Here is a 27,716-nt window from a genome sequence, read left to right as displayed (position 1 = left end):
GCGAGAACAACGTTAATCAGATGTTCGATCACACCTTATTTTTCTTGCACCTTGTTTTCGCAAATCCGGAAGTGATGATTTGTTATTTTCTTCTCTCTTTCTCTCTCTCTCTCTTCTCTCTTCCTCGAATAAAACACGAGGCTCGTATCGAGAATTTTCATCTTCTCCTCTGTGCGTTTACGACAGCACGGCGAACGTTTTAAACGGAGGAGAATAGAAACAGAGATCGTAATATCGACGAGTCAAGTCGTCGAGAGAATCCATTTTCGCATAACCTTGCGGTTTTTTAACTTTCCATCGTAAGGAATTAATCAATCAATTAATTAAACGGGAGGGAGAACAGAAATATATTTCTGTTTCCGCTTCAGTGGGAAAGTTTCGCTGTGCTCGAACGTGTTATTCCGATATATTATCCTTTTCTATCGCGTTTCCTTTAAATAATTTATGATCCCCAGACTTCGAGCCAACGCTCCTCCTCTTTTATTTTCGCTCTTTACTTCCCGGACAAATATCACCTCAACGAAGCTCGATACTTATTAATCCACCAATTCTGCGAATTTTGATGAAAATCAAAAACTTGTTGTTCGATGGACAATTTTTCCTCTCGCGAAAATAAGAAAACGTGCGGGACGTATGGAATTTTTCCATACGCTGTTCGAGAAATCTTCGACACGTTTATAATTATTTCGCTTATTGTTTTAGGTAGATGCAGTTTTTCAATCGGGAGATCGTGCCTGCTGCACGCACGCGGTTTTTTTCTTCTTTTTTTTTTTACATTTAATTAACCGGCCGTCACAATGGAAAAGTCCGACCCTCGAACGGGCATAATATCCTCGGTGTTACGCTACGTGGCTTAATTGTACGCGGCCGCTTAAAAATAATCGAATTATATGAACAGAGAGAAGCCGGGAGCGTAACGAGGGCAATAATATTTGCATTAATCGGGCCGGTTCGCCTCGCCTGCCCGAACACACGCTCCGCTAAACGTCCCGTGAAAGCGTAAACGATGTTGTTCCATGGAGAAATCAAATCGAGACATTCCTCTCCCGTGTTTGCTGTCGTTTATCGCTTTTTCGCTGTTTATCTTCCTTGTTCTTTAAGAATCCAGAAGCTCGACTCGTGAAATTTGCCCATAGAATTTTTCCTCGCTCGTTACTTCTCACAAATTGGATATGGATATCTTGATCTTTAAGGTCGAAGAGGTAACGAGATTCTAAGAAATGTTGCGCCTTATTAAAAAGAAATGTGATAGTAGCTTAATCGAGAGATTCGAGTAATAGGAAAAACAAAATTCTTGTCTAATTTCATTCGATATGGTTTATTAGAATTTCATGATTGTGATCAAATATGAAATCCATAGAAATTGTACATAATGATTTTTGTCAAGGAAAGTTTAAATGAAAATCGAACGAGGTATTTTTACGAGAATTTCAATGTATAAGAATTTTCTTACTTGATTAGATGTATAATTCTCTAGACAGTAGGATTAAAGTTATAATTTAAGTCGATAAGAGAATTAAAGAACGAGTATTTTTCTATTCTTGTGATAAGAAAAAAAAAAAGGTAAAATTAAATTGTTTTTGTTACGAATCTTTCAATTGTAATGAAAGTTTAATTGTTTACAGCGTATTTTGAAATATGGAATATGTCATTCCGTATGAAAAACTTTAATAAGGTTACGATCTACATAATTTATACTGCAAAACAAGTATGACAAATGCATGCGAAATTTTCTTTGTCACATGCCTATATGCGAATAAAATATGTAAATCCGTAACTGTCAATTGTTATCGCGCGCTGATTTTCCATCAAGAAAATTCCGAAATTGGATCTTCGTCGAATCATTCGTTATCCACCACTCGAACGAAATTATCAAAGTGTCCATCCCACTTTTCACCTCGAGCTTGAAAGCATTTAATTCCATCTCTCGAACCATTCTTTTCTATTCTTCTCTAAAATCGTTAAATCGTTTAATTGTCCGCATAATGTCGCAATTTGCAAGTAAGATGTCTCGACAATCTACGTGTCTTATAACAAAAACAAGAAAATTTATAGAGTCGTAACTAGAGTCATTCGATGCTATTCTCTCTCTCATTAAAAATTTATTGTCTCTCTCTATCGAAATATCTTAAATTCCATAAAGTTCCATCCATTAATTCGTTTTCAATTATCGTCAATAATATCAAATCGTCAAAAGTTTTATTCAATTTCTGGTATAAATAAAATTCAAAGCTTGGAATTAACTAAGCAAATCTATAGGAAATACGTCAAATTGTCAATGAACTTTGAAAATCTTTTAAATGGAAGGTAATAAATTTTTAAACTCGTAAATAAAGGTAATCTTAATACCTTTTTAGTACTTGAATGATATATTAGATTTGGATAAAGTTAGAAGATTTTATTTGTTTTTTAAAACCATCTCCTAATCTATTCTTCTTAAAGAAGGATGCCCCAATGATTCGAGTTTTCAGTTTTGAGGTACAGGATGTATAATGTATAGGGTATAGAAGTATACACGATCCATTGTCGTTTCCTTTTTAAAATTTCTAGCCACGGTTTGGTGGCCTGGCTACCTGTATTCTTGGATACGAAACGAGGGTGCAGGGGGCGTTTCTCGTAAGGGTCTTTTCTTGGAAGGAATCATCCATCGTGTTCCAGGTAAAAAAAAGGTTCGTGGAATTTTCCAAGACGGTTGCCAAGGGTAGAAATTAACCTGGATATAGGGGGAGGCCTGGGGAGGCGAACAGGTTTTCCCTCTGCCGCGTTTCGAACGCGTAATAGCCGAAAGAAAAATACAAACGATCTTTCTGAATCGTTTCACGCTGTTTTTCGTTTCTTTTTTTTCTTTCTTTCCTTCTATTTTCCTTGGTATCCAACCTACTGACCGTATTATATCGCAAAGAGTGTCTCGTTGTCAGATCTTTAATCTTCTATTTCAAACTTGGAAGAATTATTATAGAGTTGTATATTTGAAAAAAAAAATCGTTTGGAAAATTTTTGTTTTTTTATCAAGGAAATATGGGATTATTTTATATTTTAATTGTATTGTAAAACAATCTCGTTCGTTATATCTAAAATATACGTATTATCTAAAATTTCATTAAAATCAGCGAGGACTATATAATTCGAGATTTATTTGCACGAGGAAGAATTTATTAAAAGAATGGATCTTTCTCCCTTCTTTCCTTTCCTCTAATTTTAATCATCCACTTTCCTCCATGCTTTGTCGACTCACTTTTGTTCTCGCTGGGAACGATGGATTTTTAACGACAGTGATTCGTCGTCCTTCGACGTTCATTCGACGTCCACGATTTCAATTTGCACAAATTTTCATAAAACAGCACGAACGTTATGACGTTCTTAAATCAATATATCTCGGCAGAAAGATCGACAAACGAGATCTGAGAGTGATGGTTGAGAGGAAACCACCCTCTTCTCTCCATTTCATTTTTTTTTCTCTTTCTCGGACAACGATCATTCGTTTATAAGCCTTAACGATAATTCGACCGAGAAATTTTCGTCACGAATAGCAAAGTCACAGTTTCTGATTTCATCCTGTGATTTCATCACGCGAAGGGATGATGTGCTAATATCGTGCAACAATTGTGAATAATGTCTAATATCTGTCTGGCAATTATCGATACATTTTTAGAATTGTTTCGATAAAATTGATGACATCTTTCGTTACGTAGAGAGATTATTATTACCCTTTTATGTGTTTTACTTTTTCGTTTCATTAGTGTTTTATATATTTCAAAAACGTGACGATGATTCATAGGAAAGTTGTGCAATCCATTGCTTAAAGTCACTCGACTCGAGGAGTGTAATAAAACGATCGCGACACATGCGTACATCTTTGGTGTCGAAAATTGAAGACCGAAATTTCAGCTGTGGACGATAAAAAAGATGAAAGTAACACGAAAACTTACTTAAAAAAAAGAAGAAGAAGAGAGAAAGAAAAAAATTGATGTCCTAAACAAACTATATCATCCTCGATAAAAATAAAAATAAAATAATCGAGATTTAGATAGTGGTGTTTGATAAAAAAAAGAAGTTTCAAAATTACCTCTAATTTTCCCACAGACGCTGACTTTCTTGCTTAACTTAATATTTCGAAACATGACGAAAAGAAGAAACATAAAACTTTCATTTCATAAATTTTAAGATCTCGACCGACCATTTGTCGAACTAAAAACAGTATTTCGCCAAATTTGGTGATCCTAACATTAAGACGAAAGAGAATATCGATATCGATTTTAAAAAGCTTTCTAAAAAATGAAGAAAAAAGACACAGTACCCTGCCTAGATTCGATGTGCGGTAATCATCGGCGGTTAGGTGGATCGAGAAAACCGAAACTACTTGTTCTCTCGTCGTGGGGAACCGGCACGTGGATACAATTGCTTTATTTTATTGCATTCTCGGCTCGGGTAAAGCTACTGCATGCAAGACCGGTTTTGCAAAGTGACTTTAACGCCTCGCTTATAATCTCGGATCTGACTCGAGGAGTGCCCCTCTTTGTTCCACGTGAGCGGGGCAAACGGTGGCGACTGTTACATATGTATGAGGGAATTTAGTTACCAATTTAATTAGCAAATATAGGTTTCTCCCCGTCTCGCGCCTCGATCGATCGAGTTCAGCGGTTTCTCGTTGTTTACCAAGAGGGGGTGACCGTGTTCCTCGGCTTGGAATTCGGTCGATGAGGGGTAAGGCGCAAGAAGCGGATTAAATTCGAAAATTTTTTCCTCCTATTCTCTTTATCGATGAATTCAAAAAGATCGAGTTAAGGAGATATTTTTCTTTTTCAGTTTAATGAAATAATTGTGTATTTCAATTGGTGATAATTGTTACAAGGAAATTAGAGAAGTTTCTTCTTCAGATTGTTTCAATTTAATGTATATTTACACAATGTAGATAGAAATAATTCTATCTAGTTGTATATACGTGTATGATATGAGAAGGAAAATTAAATTGTAGGAGCAGAGGTCTTTTACGAATTACGAAGATAATTTATTCGAAACAAAAATCATGTAATTCGTTATTAAATCGAAATATTATTATTAATCAATGTAACAATTACAAATACATTCCCCTTCGATCATTATAGTTATATCGTAGAACATTAATGGAAGATTTTACAGTCAGATTTATCTCGTATATCTACGAGATGAGTTACTAACCCAAGAGCAAAGCTCTGGATCCGTGAAACGTCCCTCCCTGGAGCAAAGGCGATGAGCCTTTAAAGGAAAAGGGATTTCGTGAGGATTCTCGAGAACCTGTGACCAGCAGCGACTACGGTATTTCTAGAAAGGGACGAATGGATGGGGCAAACTGTGAACGAACAAAGAGGAACGCATGGACCGTGCACACTATATATATATATATATATATAGCTTTACACCATAGGGAGTGATTTGAATGCGCTTGAGAGAATCAATACTTTACCTAGTCTCGGTGAAAGCACGAATTCTCGAAACCCCTTGTTCCCCAGAAATCGCCTCTGAACGTGGTTGGGATCGTGTTTGTAGCGGCATTACACGTGGAGAGATAATTTGGTTATTTTTGTTACCAGTTATATATTATCTGCTTCATAAATATGCAGACGTGCAGACGTTCAATTATAATATTTATCTGAAAAGTATTAAGAAATCACTAGTGAATTTCTATAAATTTTATGTATTTATTTCGTTGCGTGTGTGTGTGTGTGTGTCTGTGTGGCTAGTGGAGGATATATTTTACCAATAATGGATTTAGTATCTTTGTAATAATACGAAGTAATTAAGTATTATTTTTTTTCTCTTTATTATAATATATCTACTTTTTATCTATCTAAATGATGGATGATAATGTTAAGTATTGACAATTTTAAAAGTAGCATTAGTCAATTTCAGCTAAAATTTACTCGTACTATCGTGCTATCTCAACAATAAATTGCATAATTTATAGATACGGTATAAAGTATTAATTAATTTACAGTTGATACAATTCTCGAATTCAACTGTTTCTTGATACTTAAGAGTGTGAATTCTTAATTGTTTAAAAAAAAAAGGAATTAAATCATTTAATGTACTATTCTTACTAGTTAACAGAATTCAACAACATGGATACATTTTATAATTAATAATTTAACGATTTACGTGTCATTAAAATCCGTAAGTGTCCACATATTTAATGCGCATGCTTAATGAACGTATATAAGTGTAGTTTCAGCAAGTTTGTGTCGTAGTGGATGGAGCGATAAATACCGTTTCGAAACGGTATGATTAGTCATATTGTGTTATGAGCCATTACGAGGTCGTGGAAAATAAGGTGGCGGTCGATCGCGTAGTGATTTCAACGGCTCTAGGAAATTCACGGGGCTCTCTTTATTTCCTTTCCTTCGATAAGAAATATACGTAACAAATTTTTCAACTTCTCAAAACCTGATTACTTAACTTTCAAATTGGTTACTTAACTTTACTTGCACTTCCGAACGATAATCGATAGACATTATTATTTGTTTCTCGCGTCGATAATGATAGAACGAGAAGAATGTTAAATATTATAGCACGATAATAATTAAGCATTAATTTTCTTCTAAATTTTTCAATTTTTCCAACCATTGGTTAACCAATCGATATTAATTTTTCCCCCCCTTCTTTTTTTCAGTAATTCGAAACTCGGGCCATTTTGAATTTCGAAAGGTTACGAATTCTGGCATTGAACCGTGAAGGTTTTCCCTTTCGAGAAACAACCGGTAACAAATTGCCGATCAATTTTGTTATGACGGGTCCCGAATAAAAGGGTAAGAAGCCCTTTTGCGTGGAGAGGAAGGAGAGGGAATACACGTTTCAATTCGAATCACGCGGTGCCCTCGAGCGCAACAATGGCCTGTTCTTCGAGCGGGGGATACGAGGAGGGGAAAAATCAAGGGGGAATAATCACCCCTCGTATAAATATAGGTCACGATAGAAACAAGCGTTGGATAAGCTGCGTGTTGGCCGACGACGTGAACGTAGAATGAAATCACTCGTGCGGATTTATCTGGAGAGAGAAGGAGAAAGAGAGAGAAAGGGAGAATAGAATAAATTTTGAGATAAAAGTGTGTTAATCTATATCTTATATTTTTTGAAAATGATATATATGTTCTTTTCGTTAAAGAAATGGATAGACGAGTTTCGATAAAAATTTTGAGAAGCTTCGAAGATGTATTCGACAAATATTAAAAGAAAAGAAAGAAAAAAAGAAATAGGGAACGAGATTAAAATTATCAAAAGTTCGTTTGCTTCTAATTCATTCGTTATCTCTTGAGAAAGTTTCTTCAAAAAGACCTGGACGAAAATTTCAAATAACGATATTAAAAATAATTTTATCGAATCAACGATATTTATTATTCGATAAGCAGTGTATTTCGATCGATGATACATTCTTTATTTGACCAATTAAGGCAATTATTTGAAAGAACGATAAATTAAAATAATTTGAGAAAACGTTATATAATGTGAACGTGCCATACGTACTAAGGAATCAATTATTATTTTCACTCAAAATCAAATTTAATCGTTCAATTCTCAAATAATATATATATAAAAAATAATAACTTTAAAAAATAATTTGAAAATCCCTCTCGTAACCAGAACTTAAAATCTTCTCTAAAGGTGTATATATATATCTACGTCCTTTTTTTACTCGCTCGCGTGATTCATATGATCGCCCGTTCTTCGAAGAACAAAGGATACTTCGGAGGGTGTTTCGATCCGATTGTTGCCCAGTTTTACGATCGTTATCGTTGTAAAAACGCGACAATTACGGCTGATTAAGACTATCTATAGTCCCCGGCCGTACAGTAGTCTATTTGCAGCAGCTGACGAAACTCGTTTCCGTGTTGCATCAGTCGCCCGATAACCGACATTGTTGTTTACCGATCGTCGATAATTACGCTACGAGTTTTCTTCTTTCGTTCCATCCTCATCCCCGCTCCTTCCTCTCCAAAGTCGAATCTCTCTTGTCAAAACACCGATACCCTCGATCACGAGCTGACAATAATCCTTCTTGCCCCCTCCTCGTTCTTCAACGTTTCGCTCGATACTCGCGTAAAACGATCGAACGATTTCCCATCCCATCGAACAGATTCGTCCGCTCGAACGAATAAATGCTGGAACACGGCCTTGGGATACAGCGGCTGACAGTGTCCTTTAACAGTTCGAAGAACCACCCCCTGCAACAGGAAACGCAGCTTCCCCATCCAGCTTCTCCTCCGCTTTGGGACAAACAGCTGATCTCGCTCTCAGCTGCCTACGTACGAAAGCGTGGAGGGAGGGTGCGGCCGGCAGGGACTGTCAGCTGTCTGTTTGTAAATAATTTCGCCGGCACTTTAATTTTCCATCGTTAACCTTCATCCGTATAACTGTTCCAGCTCCAGTCATGGGTAGGGGTCCGGTACTGCGATCTTTTATATGCGTTCCACGAACACCATGCCTCTAATAGAATTTCCCCTCATAAAGCGGCGACGGGAACAAAGTGTGCTCGTTTGTTCGGCTCCATTCACTTTCGCTCTATCAACCGACACGAGTCTCTCGATATATTATCGGGGAAATTTGGTAAAAATTTCAAGAACCAACGAGCTCTCAAGAAACGATTCCACAATTGGATCGTTGGAAAACTATTTGACTAAACTATTTAACTATAACGAAAATTTCTACGTGATTCACGAATAAACCATTTCATTACGTGATCGATACGAGAAAAAGAAGAAAGGCAGATGATTCGAAAATCAGAGATACAAAAGTGGCGATAATATTTTCCTGACAATCCTTTTATCGCCTAAATATTTTCACCGTTGATCGTTCTACCTGATAGCCGATACACTCGATCCTGAAGGATTGTAGTAGACGGTAAGGGGGAGGTTGAAAAGAAGGGATGGCCGATGCTTCCTTTTAACGATCCCAGAACACCCATTCTACCGGAAACGAAACGTGTTTCTACGGTCTGGAATCAGTCAATTTTCTCTTTTCGAGGATCATAAAGGTCCGCTGCGACCGGCTGCGAGATTCTTTCTCTCGAGTCGTCGAGTCGAGGCATTATTACTCGTGAGGCACGCAATTTCAGACGAGCCACGTCCTTCCTCGGGGACCTTTTATTATTCCGTTGACACATGGCCCGCAATCACTTCTGCACCCTTCCACACACACAGTCACGGCTGACTTCGTGACGGGTGTGCACGGGGAAGGGATCTCGGTCGTTCGCGGCTTTAACCATCATAGACGATTTTTCTGAATCGATTCAACGAGACAGAAATTCCCTTTATTTACTCGCCGATTTCATTTACCTTCGCAGATGTTATCACGCTCAATTTTCCCGAATAATTTTATTTATACCTATATCTAACTGCCAATTTTAATTTCAGATCGTAAAAGTTACACGGTTTGAGATGGATCTTGACGGAATTGGTTGGATAAGTTCTTCGCGGTGGATTAAATTAAGTCAAGCGAGCAAGAAAGTATCGTTGTATTTGAAAGTTATTACAATTATTTGCGAAGTGATCGACGTAATATATTTTATTCCAATGACTTCGTGAAAGTATCACGGAATCGGGGTCAATATCTAACTCGTAAGTTCTCTCTGAGTGATACCTATCTTCGATAATTTATGTACACTTTTCTATAACATAGATATAATTATAGGTATATATCTCTAATGACATATAATAGCCGAATACACAGTCAATATCTATAATTAACACATAAGTTAAGATTAAGCTCGAAACATTAAAAAAAACAAAATAACAAAAAAAAATTGAAGCGCCCCAATTTCCTCTCTTTCTCTAAAACGATACATTTAATTTGCAGCAAAATTTAATAATTATACGTTTTCTAGTACATCCAGTAATAGTAGAAAAGAAAAAAAAAAGAAATACACAAGGAGAGAAACATGTAATGATTTCCCTTCGTTCCAAGCCAAGAACACGTCTGCACACGTCAAAGTCAACGAGATCAACGAGCCCTTTTGCCTTTTTCTTTCGACTCCATCTCTCTCTTTCTACCATCTCACTTATTTACGACTCACTACCACTATCCACTAATGACAGTTCCATTCCAAGGGGATGCTCTCGGAACGATCGATCGCTCCCCTCCCCCTCGGCTATTTTATAGCCGGGGTAGGTAGGAAAATGAGGGGGATAGAGGGGGGACGTGATATACAGTTCGACACAGTTTTATATCTCGATCGTAAAACGCATCACGCGTACCGTTCCTCGATCCTTGCATCGTATCCGACAATGGCGCGCATCGGTAAATTTACGTTTCGAAATTTTTATGTCCGGACCAGCTCCTTTTCGCCACCCTGCGAAATAGATACGATTTCCCGGCTTTCCATCGCTGGCACAGGGGGAGGGGGTTAATTTACCGTCGCATAAACGTCGGCGCGCATCGTTTAAGGGTGCGCATCGATTTTGGCCGACAAAAGGAACAAAAGGAGTCGCGCGTCCTTTGATCGCGTTGCGATACGATGTAATTTGATTAAATTTATTGTAACGTGAATAGACCACCCTTGGCGTGAGAACGAGGAGATTTTTGAAAATAACGGAAGCAGAGTTGTTTCTTTCTTTCTTTTTTTTTTTTTTGGATTTTGAAACATATGGAAAGGAAGTTGTTCGAGGATTGAAAGGATTGATATGATTGATATAATGAAGATAAGATATAGGTGATAGGAGGGTGTGTTTTTAATATATGAAACGTTGGAAAGTTCTTGAAGAATCTTCGATAATAGCGGTGAGAGCTGTATATTGTGTTATATTGTATTTTTTGTTGCATCAATTCAAATGAAATGTAAATGATGGGATAAGAAGAATGATAAAGAAGTTGCAGGATATGAATATTCTGAATAAATTTGTGAACAAAAATGACGTGGTATTTCGTGGTACGTCTCCATTTTTCTCCGATAATCTCGCTCCTCTTCTTCTCTCCACGAATCTATTTACGAATAATTCGTTTGTTAACTTTTGTTTCAAAGTCAAAGCAGAGATAAATCCGTGACAATACAAGTGTTTACATTGTATGCGAAAAAATAAGGTGGACAGATAAGGTAAATATATTTTTTCGCAAATACCGCGAGGCTGGCTTGATTTACTTTGTCACCAAGTTCAAATCAATCTTGACGCGTTTGCGCGATTATGGAAATGAATTGCTATCGTGGAAAAAAAAACGTCTTTGTAATAATCGCGCGGTTTGTTAGTCGAAAAAAAAGAAGGAAATCGAAATGTCGAAATCGAATGCCGTGTCAATATCGTGAAACAAATTTTCAAAGCAAATCCGGAAAATATCAAGGCTATTTCTTCCCGATATCTATGTTGTTTATGAAATTTTCGGCCGGTATTTGCGTCGAACGAGCGTCGATAGACGAAAAGACTTGAAAACGATGCAGATAATTTTTCGTCTACGTCACCTTAAAGTATGGCCGGGTTATTTTTTTCCTGATATTTCGAGCATCGAATTCGTTCGATATTTCTGTACTTGAGAGTATAAACTGATCCAAGTCCATTCTTTTTTTTTTTTTCTTTTAAATCGTACACGTTGTTTCACTTCTATTAAAATAATTGAAAACACATTCATTCTATAATATCATTTCTCAACGTTAATCGAATCAAATTGGCTTTCGACGAAATCAATATATTAGTTTTTATTTTAGATAGAAAAATTATATTTTATTTAATTATAGGTTCTTTATTAAAAACAATTCAGATATAGAGCAAGGTTTTTATTAGATTATCCTTCCATGTTGATCATTTCGCAAATAATATCAGCTTTTCGAATGAAATATAACTCTTGTCCTTGTGTTCATTAAAATATCAAAATCACTCTTAGGGATTAATTTTTCTTTTTTCCAACGAATTGTCGATATTCCCTGTTTGATTCCCTGTTTGGTTGAATTGATAGATTAATTTATTGTGAACAAGAGTAAGTGTAGAGAACACGATTACGGATGAAGGGTAACATTAATCTTTCTTGGTACTTCGGCCAAAGTTCGACCGATTAAGAGTTGGGGCGTGTTTGGTTCCGAGTAGTAGTCATTCATAACGTTAGATGACCTATGGCAACATTCTTCTTGGAATATCTTCATCTTTAACTTCGCTATTTGGTATATATTTTAATCATCGAGATCCAATTAATTTTGATTGAAATTATGTTGATTTTTCAGTAGATCCAAGCGAGTAAATTCTCGGGAAATTTTTATTTTCTTTAACCCATTCCAAATCTGGTCAAATCCAGTTGAAATAATTCTCTAAATCGTTCATGACGTTTCGAAAAATTCGGCATGAAATTATCATTAAACTTCGATCACGTTTATCTCATCATCATCAACCAGCAAAACAATCGAGAATTTTTCAAAAGTTGAGAATCAAGATAGGATATATAGATATAATTTTTTTGATTTCAGTATATAATCACAGTCTGGAGTATTTGCTTCCTTTTAATTTTCCATTTCAATTGATTTTTTTCATAATGTAATAAACTTTCATATGTATTTTGCGATAGAATATTTTACGAGCATAACGATTGACGAGGGAATTTAATAAAAACAAGATGAAGCAGAGGTGTGTTGGATCGTTTCGATTGATAATCGATTTATTGTCGATCGGCCAATAAGAAACGTATGAATTTTCTATTATTGATTTATTCTCATTGTTGAACAGAGATACTTGCAGATAATACAATTCACGTATTCAGCGGTTTCGATAATGTTCTGCCCGATGTTTTCGTTAAATTGAAATGAGACGCGTGTTGGGATGACATGGATATCTGTAGTACTTTATCATGCCCGTGCATTATTGCAAAATTCTGCCGCGTATTGGAATCACAATGATGAATTGGCAATATCAATATCGATTGTTTCAGCCGAATTAATTAAGGAGGAGAGGAAAGAAGGAAGGGATGCAAATTAATGCTTCGACTTGAGAAAGGAAAATATTCGTAAAAATATTCTTTAGTTATAGTGATCGAGTATTTGAGCGAATTTTTAAATTTGAAGCACAAATTATAAAAAGAAAACGGTAAATTATCGAATCTGTCTTCTCAATCATCAAAGAAATATCCTTTTTTCTCCAGGATTCTAAAAATTTTATTCGATTTTAATTATTTTTCCAGGGGATTTTTTATTATTGTTAAGATTGTTTATCGATCGGGAGAAGATTTAATCTAATTATACGTCACTTTATGCGATAATGCGTATAATTTATTCCATATACACGTTTCCATTTTGTCATATCTCGAGCATATCTACGGCTGCATATATGCACGTCCGATGTTACTCTTATTTTTCACGTCTTTCGCGATTAATCCTTTGAGGAATACACGTTTTATTGTCAAAATTGTTATTGTTATTAGCTTCTAAATTTTCGAGTGAATTCAATTTTGCATTCTCGTTCAGAAGATACTAAGATATAGGAAAGTACATATAGGTATACAATAGATCGTGTATATATTTATCATTTTTATTTAAAAGAGATCAGAGTCTTTTGGTTTATTACGGTTTCAAAGAATTTTTAGGAAAATCAAATTTGTCACTTGCAATATTTTTTATTATACGTTCTTAATTATCCATTAATTAGAATTGAGAAATGAATTTAACCAGTTCAAAAAAATAAGCGTTTCTTTCGATGCAATGGAAAATTATAAAGCTATTGAAAATGATAGTGAAATCTTATTTATTAATAAGACATGGAAAAAGTCAAATGTTATCGCTTTGAAAGCTCTTCCAAATTTTTTTCCAATCAATAATATTATAATATATCGTACATACTATTATAAATAATTATAATAATTAATTAGGCTGGTGCTTAAAAATCTTTTTCTTTTTCAAATAAAACTTCAATATCGTCTTTCAAAATTATTATCGATTCAAAATATTTTCCCATAATTTATCAGGTTGGATATTTTTATCACCACGTATTACAAATTAAGTTAAGATTAAACCATTACCTGGGTAAATATAGGATTACTTACAATCTTTCCAAGTAAAGTCCAAGGTTCAATTAAATGGCATTCGAGTAAAAATAAAATTATAAATTCGGATAACTTATCTTCTAAATATCTATCTCCTCATCGATTCCAATTAATCCAAAATATATATTTCTCGAAAAATATTTCGAATACTGCAAATCGATATAAAAATTTAAATTTTTTCCCAACGTGATAATCCCGAATATGGAACGAAATAACGATATACGTTTTGCGTCACTGCATTGTTTCTCTCAGTGAAGGAAGAACGGTCGTCGAACGTTTGCGTTTGAGAAGGCAGATTCGTTTGCGTTAACCATTAAAGAAAATCTTTGTACCGCAGCTGTTTGATGTGATAACGCGTCACAGACCAATCGTTTGTTACTTGCCACTGTTCAAAATCGGATTGATTCGAGGGACAAACAACAATATTCACGCGTTCGTCGCGCATTGTCCAATTCAATTTTCTATCAATATATCTTAGAACGATGATTGTCGCGTTTGGACGATAATAGGGCACGGTTCTTATCATCCTTGTTGACATCGAAAATTCGACGTACTATTTGTATAGATATTTCATGGTTCCTGTGCATACACAGATGCGATGCATACTTTTTTGTGTTCATGGATGACGCGTTATTGGAAGTTAATTACTTGTTTAATCGTTACAGCAGATATTTTTCGCAAATACGGTATGACCTCGGTTATCTAAACTAATCGGGAGACATGGATAAAGAATTATCAGATAATAGAGAGATTATTTTCTGATGTATCATTTAAAAAGTGTATAAATATTAATAATAAGAGATTGGAAATAATCGAATTAAATTAAAGTGAATTTAGTTGAAAAGTTTGTCGGTTTGAAATTCTCGAATTCAATTATTAAAACAACCATTTCAACGGCAATTTATTATTTGGTGTATTAGTTCTCTTGCGTGTCTTGCATCCTTCAACCATTTTTTTTTTTTTGGGAGAGGGAGAATCTTGAAAAATCTAAAAAAGAATATCAAGGTACGTTGCTATTTGTATATTTAGTGATTATTCGAACAAACATTTCATCATGTTCTAAAATCATTCTGTAATATCATCTAGTGGCACTTTTAACATTCTCAAATTGCTCACAGTTGGTGTGTATCCATCGTATATTTTCACAATAAGAAGAACTCGAATGACAGAGGTTTTTATTGTATATTTTTGGTATGTAAGAAGTTAAATTAGACACGTTTCTCAAATATCGTCGTGTTGTAACTACAGTAAGTACTTGTCAAACTATTAGATCGTAGATACGGGAGCATGGAACGTTTGTCAATAATGAAATACGACCTTCGTGTGTGACAAATGTTCGATACGTCTCCTATTCATTAGGGCACATAGTAGAAAACGTGTTCAAACAGTTCGACTTTTCCTTCCTCGCTGACATTGAGTTCCAATTTATTACTCTAATGTAATTGATATATTACTGTAAGCGAGTAGCTGTATCTTTCATCCGATTTGTAATATTGATTCGTGATCAATATTATATTTTTTTATTTAATTCAATTCGATATTTAATTTGATCGAATACAGATATCTAATTTATAAAAAAGATAAGTAGATATGTAATCGATTCACGCAGTGTGCGTGATAGAATAGAAAACAATAACGAAAAATTGTATATATAAATTACCTATAAAGTATCAAAGGTTTTAGAAACAAAAATGAATAAAGTAAACGAATGGGTAAACGAAGTTCGAAGATATTATAATATATAATAGTAAAGAGCAATTTGTGTCACATGAACAGTACATTTCCTATTATAAATTGTATGTAAGCATACAAAGTGTTTATTTTCTTCTCTGATGATGAAATTCATTTATTAAATAATAAGATGTAAACATAATATTTTATCTCAAGAGATTTACAGTTTGCAGCTTCAGTTGCAAATGTAAAATGATTCGATATTGAGAAACAATATGATGGAATCAACATATGGGAATTAATAGAAGAAATGATAAAATATTTTGATAAAATCTATAAGGTTTGATTTATTTAATTTTTCATTTATTAAAAGGCATCTATAAACATTTCTTAGATATTAAATAAGACGGAATGCTGACCTCTTGTTGTTCCATTATATTTTAAAAAATTTCTTATCTGAATCTCTTCTCTCCTTATCAATTACTTATATAAGCTTTTACCGTGCATTTAAAAAACAAAATTTAATAAACGCTCCGAGTAGCAAGTTGAATTTGCAAAGGATGACTTGTTCGTTCGATAATTTTCAGAAGAAAAGAAAAAAAAAACCAACTTGGAGGCGCCGGGCATCGATCCCGGTACCTCTCGCATGCTAAGCGAGCGCTCTACCATCTGAGCTACGCCCCCTGATAAGAAAGATTGGAATTCCGCGAAACTTCCGGAGCGATAACGCGCTCCCAATTTTTTTTTCTTTTTTTTTTAATTGATTTTTCACTGATTCTCGAGCTTTAATTGACAGCCGGTTAATTAAACGAACCGGTTGCAACAGATTACACGTAAGAATCGAGCTATTATCCCTCGTTGAAATTCGTTTATCGTTGATCTCTCTCTCTTTCTCTTTTTTCTTTTTTTTCTGAGTTAGTCATTGTTGAATCATCTTTTATGTGTGTCAGATCGTTGCACTTAAATGCGTTTATTAAACGCTGTTAATTGCGCGAGTTGCGTGATTATTTTACTGTGCGATATGCATGTAGATTCAATTACTTGAAAATGGTAGAATATTATTTCAGAGATTTTGAAACCTTTTTTTTTTTTTTTACTAGATTTTACATTTCATTTTCATAGAAAATTTTTATCGTTAGATATACGAAGCGTCACTTTTAATATAATCGGTCTTAATTAATTATTGTATAAATGTTTCTTTAATCAGGTTTTATTTTATTTCCATAGCATCAAATTTTCATAGTGTGCTACTTAATACGTGTCTTAAACAATTAATTATTTATATATATATATGTAAATGATATAATAATAATAAATTGTAACTTAAATAGAAAATTTTATGTACATAATAATGACGGTTCTCTCCTCGGTCACCAAAGTTTCTGCTCCATGGCTTTCTGCTCTACTTCGACTAATAATAAACGTTCCCATTGTTTCGATTTTGCAAAGATGCGTCATTAAGAATAAAGATGATCCAGTGGTGTCACGTGCTCCGAAATTGTTCGTGTTATAAAAACTTGCTACGCACTGTGATAATGTATGGAGGAAAAAAGAAAAGAGGGGAAATCGTCTGTCTTGATTGTGAGTCATAGTTCGAACAAAGATATCAAAGAATCAAAGTGTCTGCACACGAATCGCACGTTTATACCTTTGAACTTCTTACAAAAACATCGTAATACTCGTGCATTATTGTGTATGTGGATTACTCGATTCTCACGTACAGATAACACAGACAATATTTCAAAGTTTAAATATGTAGATATATCAAAAGATAGAAATACTGGACGACCGATATAAGCGAAACTTGTCGTCAAGAAATCTTTTAAAGATACACTTGTTGCGCATAATTAATCATATTGTCTATTGAAGTACGAAGTCAAGCGGTAATAATAGAAGATATTAATAGTACGGAAAAAAGTACTTTGCGTTTTTATCAACAGACCGAAAATAGGCATTCTTCTTTTTCCTACCATCGTTTCTCTTTTATAACTCGCTGTGAAATGAATAATTTTTTCTTCTTCTTGGATCTCAAGACAAACACGAGAGGAGGAGAGTGTCAGGCTGTGCGTGTTGGCAAGTTTACGATCTTCTCGAATGGCCTACGCATCATTTCGGTCCATGGAGCATTATTGTGCAACATAGTCGTCAAGGAAAAAAGAAACAAGGGGAGGAAAGCTGTGAGGGAGCTCAGAACTTCCCTTTTGATTTATTCGTTGTACCGGAAACAGCTCTCTTGGCTTCCGCCACAGTTCTTCCCCGATATTACGGTTTGGTCGTGATGATTCGCGTGTCTGCACCACGTGCTCGTCCACTGTCAATAGCCTCCGAATGACGTCTATTTGCTCGACCGGATTCGTGACCGTCTTTTATCTCACGGCATTATTATACCACGGTAATATTGTTTATCGTTTCGACATGAATCATTCCATCGATCGCGCGATTTTTCCTAAAGAATATATGGAAGTAGAAAGTGTTGCGAAATTTCCTCGAAATAATAAAAAAAGAAAAAGAGAAAAAAGCGATGAAGTTATCGTGAACACGAAGGAAGGCTACGTGCATATCCATCTATCCTTTTTTTGATCTCATAATTTTTCATTAAGAGTAATACGATAATTTTTAAACAGCCATACGTCATCTTTAACTCGATATTGAAACCAATATACCAGTATTTCATCCATTTGACATGGCATGGAAATAATTATTTCCATAATCGTATATCAATCATCAAATAAATAAATTCCAATCCGTCGGTGGTACTCGTACACAGCCGTCATATTGTCGAGCGAGTATTAAAAAATCGTGAAAAATGAAGACATTTCTGACGTTTCTTTTCACGTTTCAGATCAACCGTTGCATTGGTACGAAAGGAAAAAAGAATCTTTCGTTGGGAATATTTTTTAATCGTCGTTGAAAAACAAAAGCGTTCGCGAAATTTCTCCCCCATTTGAAATCGAAATCAACTGCATTGATACGAAAAAAATGGCGAAGACCGGACACAATCCGAAGAGGCGGCAAGGAAGGGGATAGCCGCGGACAGATAAGTCTACCGGTTATTTTGCAACCGGAGATGAACGCGACCCGTTAATCTATCACCGGCAATTTGTAGCTTGTCACAATGGAACGATAGTTCGCGATGTTACAGCTGGAACGTTTCATTGCCACGTAATACCTTGCCGGGTCCCGCTCTCTGAGTCATCGCCGCGAAAGGATTCTAAAGTGTTCTTTTCTTTTCTTTTCTTTTTTTTTCTTTCTTGCATCGGTGGCCTTGATCCGACGTTGCTCTCTCCGAACAAGAGGGAGAGAGGAAGAAGAGAAAAAAAAAGGATCGAGCGAGCAGCAGTTCGGTTAAGTCATGGCGGTCGATTAGACGCGTCGATTAATCATTCTTCTATTTTCCATCCGTTCGCATCTTGCCTCGACACGTGTTTTTTTTCTTTTTTCCTTCACAGTCGAGACGTTGTTAGAGAAAGAGGGCGGGGCGAACTCGTAGCTACGATCCAATCTGACAATTTTCAAAGATCGAGATCTAATCTGTTGCGTCGAGGCCGACGGATCTCGTGGTTGATGGATTCTAACCGTTGATTCGACGAATCGAGAGCAACGGTCCTCTTCCGTTATAACGGCGCGATGCGTGCGACCGAGGCTGAAGTGAAAGAGAGAAAGAGAGCGATGGACGGTTAGAAAAAGATGGAGGGGCGATTTAGAAAAAAAGAAAGGTTTAGAAAAGGAAAAGCGGAGAAAGCAAGAGCAAAACGAAACTACCGAGAGTGTTGCATGGTCGTTTGACGCGGAGTGGGGGTGCTGCGTATGGGAAGGGGACGGAGAAAAGGAAAAAAAGAAAAGGTATAGAGGGTGGAGCGAGAGAGAGGCAGAGAGAGAAAAAGGAAGAAAATCGCTGCGAAGGGAAGGAAGGAGAGAAAGTCGAGAGAAAGAGCGTGATGGAGGAGGTTGAAGAGAGGTAGATAATAATCTCTGCGCGGAAAGAGGAAAAAGAGAGGAAAAGGAGGAAAGAGAGGGAGATGGGCTGGGGGTGAAAGAGGAGTGAAAGAGTGGTGTACGGCAGTTGAGGTGGGTGGTAGGAGGGGATTTCCGAGCGACGGGGCCTATAATATCGTATGGCAGTGCCGTAACGAGAGGCGCTTTCCCGAACGTTGACCTCTTCGCGCTTCCAATACTAACCTCGCCCAAATACCCACTACCGGGAATACGAAATAATAGAAACTTTGGAACGGCTCTCATCGCCACGATGGTTCGTAGCTTCGTGAGATCGTCGGCCTTCCTGGAACGATTGACCGACAGAACATCACGAAATGTAGCAGCGTTTTAAAGGGACCTTCTCTCTCTCTCTCTCTCTACCTCTCTTTTTGTTTCCGGGGGGCAAGCTGTTCCCGATCCCTTTAAATCGTCTTTTTCTGGGAACTGATCTACAACGTGCTGCTACTTTCTTCGTGGTTCTTTAAATACGAGGCGACCATATGTCACAAGTGTTGGATATTTTGAATTGAATACGAGTGACAAATCGTTACTTTGTGATAGAGATATATTGGTGTCAAGTTTTTGGGAAATTATAAGACGATGAAAGTATTGAAATGGTATTTCGGAAAATCCAGTTGCCCACGAGCACAATCGATACCATTCGTTTCTGATTCTAGAGCAGTTTTGAGATACATTGGATCAATGGCTCTCAGAATTATGGATCGTCATCGAGGTATTTAAATGCAATCAATCTCGTCGTGATTTATGTATCATTGTCTCTTTCTATTCTTATATACGATGATAAGAAGTCGTATAATTAGACGAAAGGGATTGTATTTCTTTTTTTTTTTTTTTCCTTCTTTTTTTTCGATTGACTCGCATGAAAAATTCTGCGGCAATAGGGCCACCGTGACGTTTCGTGCTCGCGACAAAGGGTCGTCAGTATTTTGCGGAAATGAAAGAGGGAAGAGCCCTTCTCCGTTTCCTCCTAAGTCTTTATTTTGCGTTGTCCTTGGAAAACAAAGGAACCTTAAAGGCCCTGAATGGCTCTTCATCTTCTCTCCTCCCTGCTTACAAAAAGATTGGGAGTTTCATTGATCCGCACGGTTACGGGACGAATATTCGCGAATCATAGCGTTTCTCGTATATGCCCACTCATCGTTGATAACGTGCCCTCTTCAGTGAGAGAAAGAGCCTCTTCATTAACGCTGATAAACAAAACCAATGTCCCGCCTTTGAAGATTACACGTACACTTTTCAATTATGCAATGGACGATTACCGATTCTCGTTGGTTGCGAAAACGGTGACAAAATAATCGAGTAGCGACGATAAAAGTGAAGCTGGTGATATAAATCGAATAGCAATTGTTTACACCCTCTGGTTTTCGTGTTTGTATGCGAACGAATACGGTTCCGAACCCATGATTTTAACTTTCTCTCCGATATTTTAACTTGCCGCAAGGAAAATATATGTATTTGATATTCTTCGTTTACTTTTGCAGTGGTTGTAACAAATCGTTACAAATCGCATCGTACCGATAATCAGATGGGATCGATATTTTTAGCACAGTTCGTACTCCTGTTGCTAAGGCATCAGCTGATCAAGCCGGCTGCCTGCGTGTGCCAGACCCGTATCTATAGCTTCTTATAATAACGTCCCCACTCGTGTTCTTCGTCTCCTCTTGTCTGTTTACTTTCAAGCGAACCCGTAGCAAAGTTAGATATTCATGAAACGTTGCAATGAATCACGAATTATCTGAAAGTAAAACCCTCGTCTTTTTATGCGCTTTATCAGAATTTCGCTTTAACGACCCTGGTATGGTACGAGTTGTTGCTACGGCGCAGGCCCGAGAAACCGGCAAGTCTCCCCACCAGCTGTTCGTTCCCCACCACGCCGGCCCGACCAGATGATCGTAGCTCAGCTTAGCTATTGAAGCGTCAGTTATCGTCAGTTAGCAACCGGCTCTCTTTTCGCATACATCGTTCATCGTAGAAACCCCCAACACGTAATGTCCAGTGTAACCTGATTCTTGTGATCTTTCTAACTGTGTATCGGTGTTGTGAACGATCGTAGCTTTTCTGCTTTTTTTTTCTTTTTTTTTTTTTTTCCGTATCATATTTTCTCTTATCGTTCGACCGTACTCCAAAAAGAATTACGAGCCGAATTACGAGAAAAGATTGAATCGAGCATTGTCGCATTACCCAAATCAAGGGTACGAGCAATATTTCTGTGATATTTATTATGATTGGTAATTTCTTGCCGGTGTTCCTCAAGTGTGACAACTCGCGGACGTTTTATTTCAAAGGAAGACCCACCGTTAAGACTTGCCGGTGAAAAAAGATTCTCTTGAAAATCATTTTCTCTCTATAATATCCCCCGTCTTTTTTCTACCGAAAGATCTTAGATCGCTAAGAAATCGAGGACAGAAATTTTTTTTCTGATTGCAACATATATATCGTGTTCTACCGAAGTCTTTCGTGTAATATCTTTATTACATATATAGTGTTTATTTATTATAATTGTCCAAAATTCCTGTGGCTAACGTGACCGAGCCTTATCCGAAGGCGGATACACTCGCGAATTGTGGTGGTGCCGTCAGCATGGGTCAGATTGGAAATGACGTGAGTTTTTTCACAAATTATATGTATATATATATATATATTTTTTTTCTATTTCATTTGTTTGAAATTCCGGCTGAAAATGCCGGCTCTCGAGACGAATGCGCCTGTCGTTGTTCGCTAGGTTTTTTTGTTTCCCTTTTCCTTTTTTTTCGCTTAGTAACAGAGAGAGGGAGAGGATCGACCGGCTTTTCGGTCTTGTCCTCGTGTTTCTCGTTTCTCGTAATTACGACTGTTCTGTGCACATGTATCGTGCTCACAAACACCATCTTGCATATATATGTCACTCTCGATTCGTGCACGCATACGACCGGCGCATTCCAAAAGTCATCGAGATCTTACATACGATTCATCTAGCAGAGATACAGTGCAATAATGAAAGAGAAAAATGGTCGATAGAAATGATCGAAAGTAGTCTCATAAACTGCAATTTTTCAATATTGTTGAATGATTCGTACGTGTCCATCTAGATTAACTTCAAAATTTTGCGTCATTTACATCGCTATACGATCGATATCGATTATTTTGTTTGATCGGTCCTGTATTTCGTTTATATACATAGATAGATTAAATTGATCAAAAAGAGAGTGAATTATCCTCTCTGTGTATTCGATATTTTCGTTCAACAGAGGCAAGTAATTGATTTTGTTAAGGGGGAAGTGTAACCATTCGATTCATGATCAGCGTATATATTCTCGTAAAATTGTTGTTCGTCTGAACCGTGCTGCCGGTTTTGCGGCACGAGACCGATATATTGCGCATTAGAATCAGGATCCAGCCCATTTTTCACCCGTGTTATATTCGTTCGATAACGAATAAAAGGTTGATTAGGTTAGTGAATCATGCTTCTATAAAAACAGACAAAACATTACTCTTTTTACATGTTGTCTCTCGTGACGGAACGAAATTGATCGAGTTTTCTATATTCCAGTCATAAACATTACGAATTTTATTATTTCGCAAATTAATTTTGGGACTATCGAATAAATTTTTATATCTAACCCCTGGAAAATCGAACAGTAGATTGTTTCTACAAGTTTTAACTCGATCATCAGAGATCTTAAAAGGTAATTTCATAATGCGAACCGGTTTCGTCAGCATGCGATTCACTATTTCCTTCTTTTGGAGTAAACGGGTAAAACCTGGCTCCGGGGACGATTCGCAGGAGTATCCGTTCTTGCATCAGAAACTTACCCTCTCTTACCACGGCTCTGTGTCACTTTGCCAATTTTATTGAAGTGTTTCATCATCCTGAACGTTCACGTAAAATTTACCTAACATTGATCACCCGGTGCGGATGCCAGTTTATTGATTTCACAGTAAATACTTCTATTCTTATTTTTCAAATTTTTTTTAACATTAATTTCGACTCTTTGAAATACAAGATTTTTTTCTTTTTTAACAATAAATTGTTTCTAGAATTTTTTTATTAGATTTGAAATTAGCTAATAGTAATAATTATTTTTAATAGAGAGTATAATTTTTGTGTTTCATTTCTTACTTAAATTAAAATAAGCCTAAATTTATTGAAAGTTTCGAATCTTAAAAATAAGAAGAAGTTTCATTTCAAGTGTTCCATGTTTCCAGTTCATTTCAATAATAATCATTGATATAAATGTTTCGAAATCGATTACTCTTCGTATATGGATTTTTCCATTTCGTTGGCTCGTTCATTTGTTAAAACAACCAAAACGTTTGCAATAATTTCTGCTGTTTATATCGTTACCTTCATTGTCAAATTTCATCATCCTGCAATCCTCCTATCACAGTTACTTGAATAAACGACCTTCTGTTTTTCTTTATACTACATAACGTTATCACTTATCGACTTGGTAACGAATTTTTTATTTTTCGATCATTTTTGTCAACATTTTTAATAGCTAGTTCGCTTGTCCATTTAAGTATCATATTCTCGTTAATTCTCATTGACGCATTTCGAATCTTATCTGTTACCTTAACAAACGAATTGATACTTTTACGAATTTTTTTTTAACAAAAACGACAACAAAGATATTTCGAACGTTATTATATTTGTGTATCAAAGTTCATTCTTTGAAACACATCTAAAATCAGAGGAAATTTTGAAATAGCTTGAAACAAACGAATGTTTGAAATAGCTTAAAACAAGCGAATACAATTTGGAAATATTACTTCTTTTTCAATATCTAACGGGTAAATATTTACTATTTACAGATTCGATGCAAATGGAAAACGTTAATTTTCCATTTAATTAAAATCCATTAAACGTCACGGGATATTTTTTTATTTCTTAAACATTGAGTTTAATTATTTTAAATTCATTAATTTTCTACCTGTAACAAAATAGAATTTTTGAATGAGTAATAGTGAATATAAGTGAAATACTATTTCTTTACGCGACTAAAAAAATGTTTATATGCAAAATCTTGTCTCACTCGAGCGAATATAAATATTTATTTCTACTTATCTATTTTGAAAAATCTAGTTTCCTCGGCCCTGAAATTATCAGCCTTGTTACACGTGTTCACCCGTGGAATTTCTCGACTCTTGTCAACAAAGTTGAATTGACGGTTCGTTCGAGTCGATCATCCGAAACGTATATAGCATAATGTAACCAATTTTGAATAATTAGAAAGTTTCACGGTTGGAATAAAATGGAATGTTAAAAAATTGAAAGAGAGAAAAAAATATCGTCCATATTCGCCCCACGTTTAGTAACACTTACTCCCGGTAATACGAGTAGCTTTGAAACTGAATAGCTGACACGTTCGAACAAGACCCCAGCCTAATCAGATCGAGCAATCTAAATAAGACTCTAATCATTTTGAGCAAATCTAAGAGATACGCGGAGGGGAACGATTGAATAGTCAGCTTTTCAACGAGTTTCTCTCAGGATGCGAGACGCCATGTTGGTGGAGTCGCGTTTCCTATGGAGAAAAATTTTTCTCCAGAGGAAATGTTTCGAATTTCTTTGAATTCCTCGCGAAGTGATTTACATTCGTGCTTTCTTGCCTATTATATTCCTCTCTTCGAGTTTGTTCTTGGCATTTGAACGAGAGATTTCATTTTGTTGTGTATCAATGCACATCGAGTTTCGTATTATACCATTCTAATTTTAATTCTTTCTAATTCTTTTCGTTATGGGAAACGCAAATATACTCGAACATTTCAATATCAATATTCTTAATCATAATTTATTTTCCATTTATCTTTAGGAATCGCAAATCCAGAACAAATTCCATTGAAATGTCCACAAAATATGTGAAAATTCCCTGTTGCAAACGGAAACAAAAAAAATTTCCATGGAAAGGAATAATATTAACGGAAGACAATGGTCTTTGTAATTTTTATTCCTTAAAAATTTATAGTTTTTCACTATTGAGTTATTGTATCTCGTATTCACAATGCGATAAACAGCTCGTATTTTTCATATGTTACTTAAGTATACTTAAAAAAATAATTCTCAAAAATCTAACTATCTATTTTTGCGAGATGAACAGAAGAAGGAAAGACAAAACAAAAGTCATACACATTCATTAAGATTTGTTTAAAAACGTTGGGCCATTGAATGGGAAAAATTTTAGACGGTCACGTTGCCTATCTCGTGCTATTCGTATGCATGATTTGCATACGAATATCCACATTTCATTCATAGCTTGTGCAACTGGTTCAAACGTGCGTGTCAACCCCTTCGATTCACGTGAATCGTCGAAAGTCACGTGAAAAAAGTGAGCGTACATTTCAATTTCGTTGTGTTGGGACGACACGTCGTGAAATTGGCACAGAAATAATGGAACCGCTAGCTCATTACGAGATAAATTATACCACGGACGCAGTTTTGCATTTCTAATGTTTTTCTCTGTTCCATGTTATGCAATTCGTAGAACCTCCAACACGTTTGCGTAATAGTTGCATCTGATTTTTTATTAAATTAGAGTTGGAGAAAAGGAAAGGAAAATATATTAGGCATATTAAAAATTGAAATATATTTCATAAATAATTTCTAAATATCGCATGGATAAATATTATTAATTATTTATTTACATTCAGGCTCGATGCAAATGAAATATTTTTCGATCAAATTGAAATTAACGTCAAAGATAATTAGATAATAGTTGTTTTGTATTAAGATCATTTATAAAAACAATTTTTATGTATGATCTCATTATTTATTTATTTTTTTTATTTATACCTGCGGGATTCAGAGAAAAGAATTTTATTTTTTATATAATTTTAACACGGAGGCAAACAAATATACGGATAGGAGAATTATTTGTTTTCTCTTTCAGTTTATTTATTTAGGCGCAAGATTCGGAGGGAAGAATTTCATTTTTTAAAAATAATTTTAACTCGAGAGCGAAGGAACACGGAGATAGAGAAAATCCCAGACAAATCCCCAATGTTTTATTTTTCATTTCTTCTTCATTGTTTAAGACTTTGAATCATATTTGAGAATAGCCTCTTCCTGAATCGAATAATACCGTTTCCTCGTATTTCAGTTTCACTCGTTTCGAAATAATACACAAATTATTACATAATTCTTCCATATCGAAGAAAATTTTACATGCAAAAACCTCGTCTCATTCGAAGAAACGAAAATATTTGTTTCCATTTATCCACGTCGAAAATCTATTTTCCCCGGACCTAGTTACACAGAGGCTCTTTGAACTGGAGGTAAATTGGACGTGGAATAAACGCCGAGTGGATGGTGTAAGTCCCTTTGAAGAACACGCTGGTTTCGAACGATTATTTTTATCCGACGACTCCGACGTTTCTTTTTTAATTCCCTTCCTTCATTTTTCCCCTCTCTCTCTCCTATTTTCTTCTTTCATTTCACCCCTTTTTTCCCCCTCCTTTGTAAACCGCCACGAGTATACACGTCCCATCCGGGCATGGTGGCCCGTTGAGACGAAACTCTTGTCGAATCTCTCCATTTTTCTTCTTCTTTTTTTTCTTCTTCTTCTTCTCCCTTTCCTGTTCTTTTCCCTTTCTCTTGTATATGTATATATATATATATATATAATGTATGTATACATATATACATATATATTTTCTCCTCGACATGCAGCTCTCTCGAGATCGTAAAATTGTTTTCCAAGCGTAAACCGGTTCTCGAGATCTGGGTTCTGGTTTTCAATGTTGTTGCACGCGGTCATAGGCCGCCTTCGCTCCTCGAAGACCTCGAGAACGGGTCCAGGCCCGTACGGGCTAACAGGTTTTCTTGCTTTTTCTTTTCTCGTGTCATCGGTAACTGCATGAAACCACCGCTCAATGAACCGACCATTTTGCCTCTTTTTTTTTACTCTTTTTACTTCGACTCTTGGAATTTTTTTTGTTCTTTGTTTTTTTTTCTTTTTGTTTTGAAATATCCCAGTATTACGAAATGTATCGTTCGTATGTATCGGCAATTGAAAATTTCCAATTTTTGAATTATTGCTGTTGGAATTTTTCGTTGATGGAATGTAAATGCAAGCGTATTTTTAAATTGACATTTC

General features: G+C 35.8%; 1 protein-coding gene, 2 long non-coding RNA genes and 1 other non-coding gene across 11 annotated transcripts in view; 2 read left to right on the top strand and 2 right to left on the bottom strand.

Moving 5' to 3' along the window:
• LOC107999718 (sestrin-1) overlaps positions 1-27,716 on the top strand; it is a 150,357-nt gene that overhangs the window by 97,414 nt on the left and 25,227 nt on the right. The gene's annotated exons all lie outside the window — the stretch shown is intronic.
• On the top strand, positions 5,497-10,648 carry LOC133665975 (uncharacterized). Its single transcript, XR_009829472.1, has 2 exons — positions 5,497-8,871; positions 9,384-10,648. It is a non-coding gene; the product is annotated as an uncharacterized LOC133665975 (long non-coding RNA).
• On the bottom strand, positions 12,634-14,379 carry LOC133665978 (uncharacterized). The gene is made up of 3 exons (XR_009829475.1): positions 14,201-14,379; positions 13,978-14,126; positions 12,634-13,408 (listed from the first exon to the last, which is right to left on the bottom strand). It is a non-coding gene; the product is annotated as an uncharacterized LOC133665978 (long non-coding RNA).
• On the bottom strand, positions 16,260-16,332 carry Trnaa-agc (transfer RNA alanine (anticodon AGC)). The gene has a single exon. It is a non-coding gene; the product is annotated as a tRNA-Ala (tRNA).

This window comes from Apis cerana, linkage group LG4, assembly GCF_029169275.1.
Source record: "Apis cerana isolate GH-2021 linkage group LG4, AcerK_1.0, whole genome shotgun sequence".
Classification (NCBI taxonomy): domain Eukaryota; kingdom Metazoa; phylum Arthropoda; class Insecta; order Hymenoptera; family Apidae; genus Apis; species Apis cerana.
The sequence above is the reverse complement of the archived record's forward strand: the minus strand, read 5'-3'. Positions and strand labels throughout refer to the sequence as shown.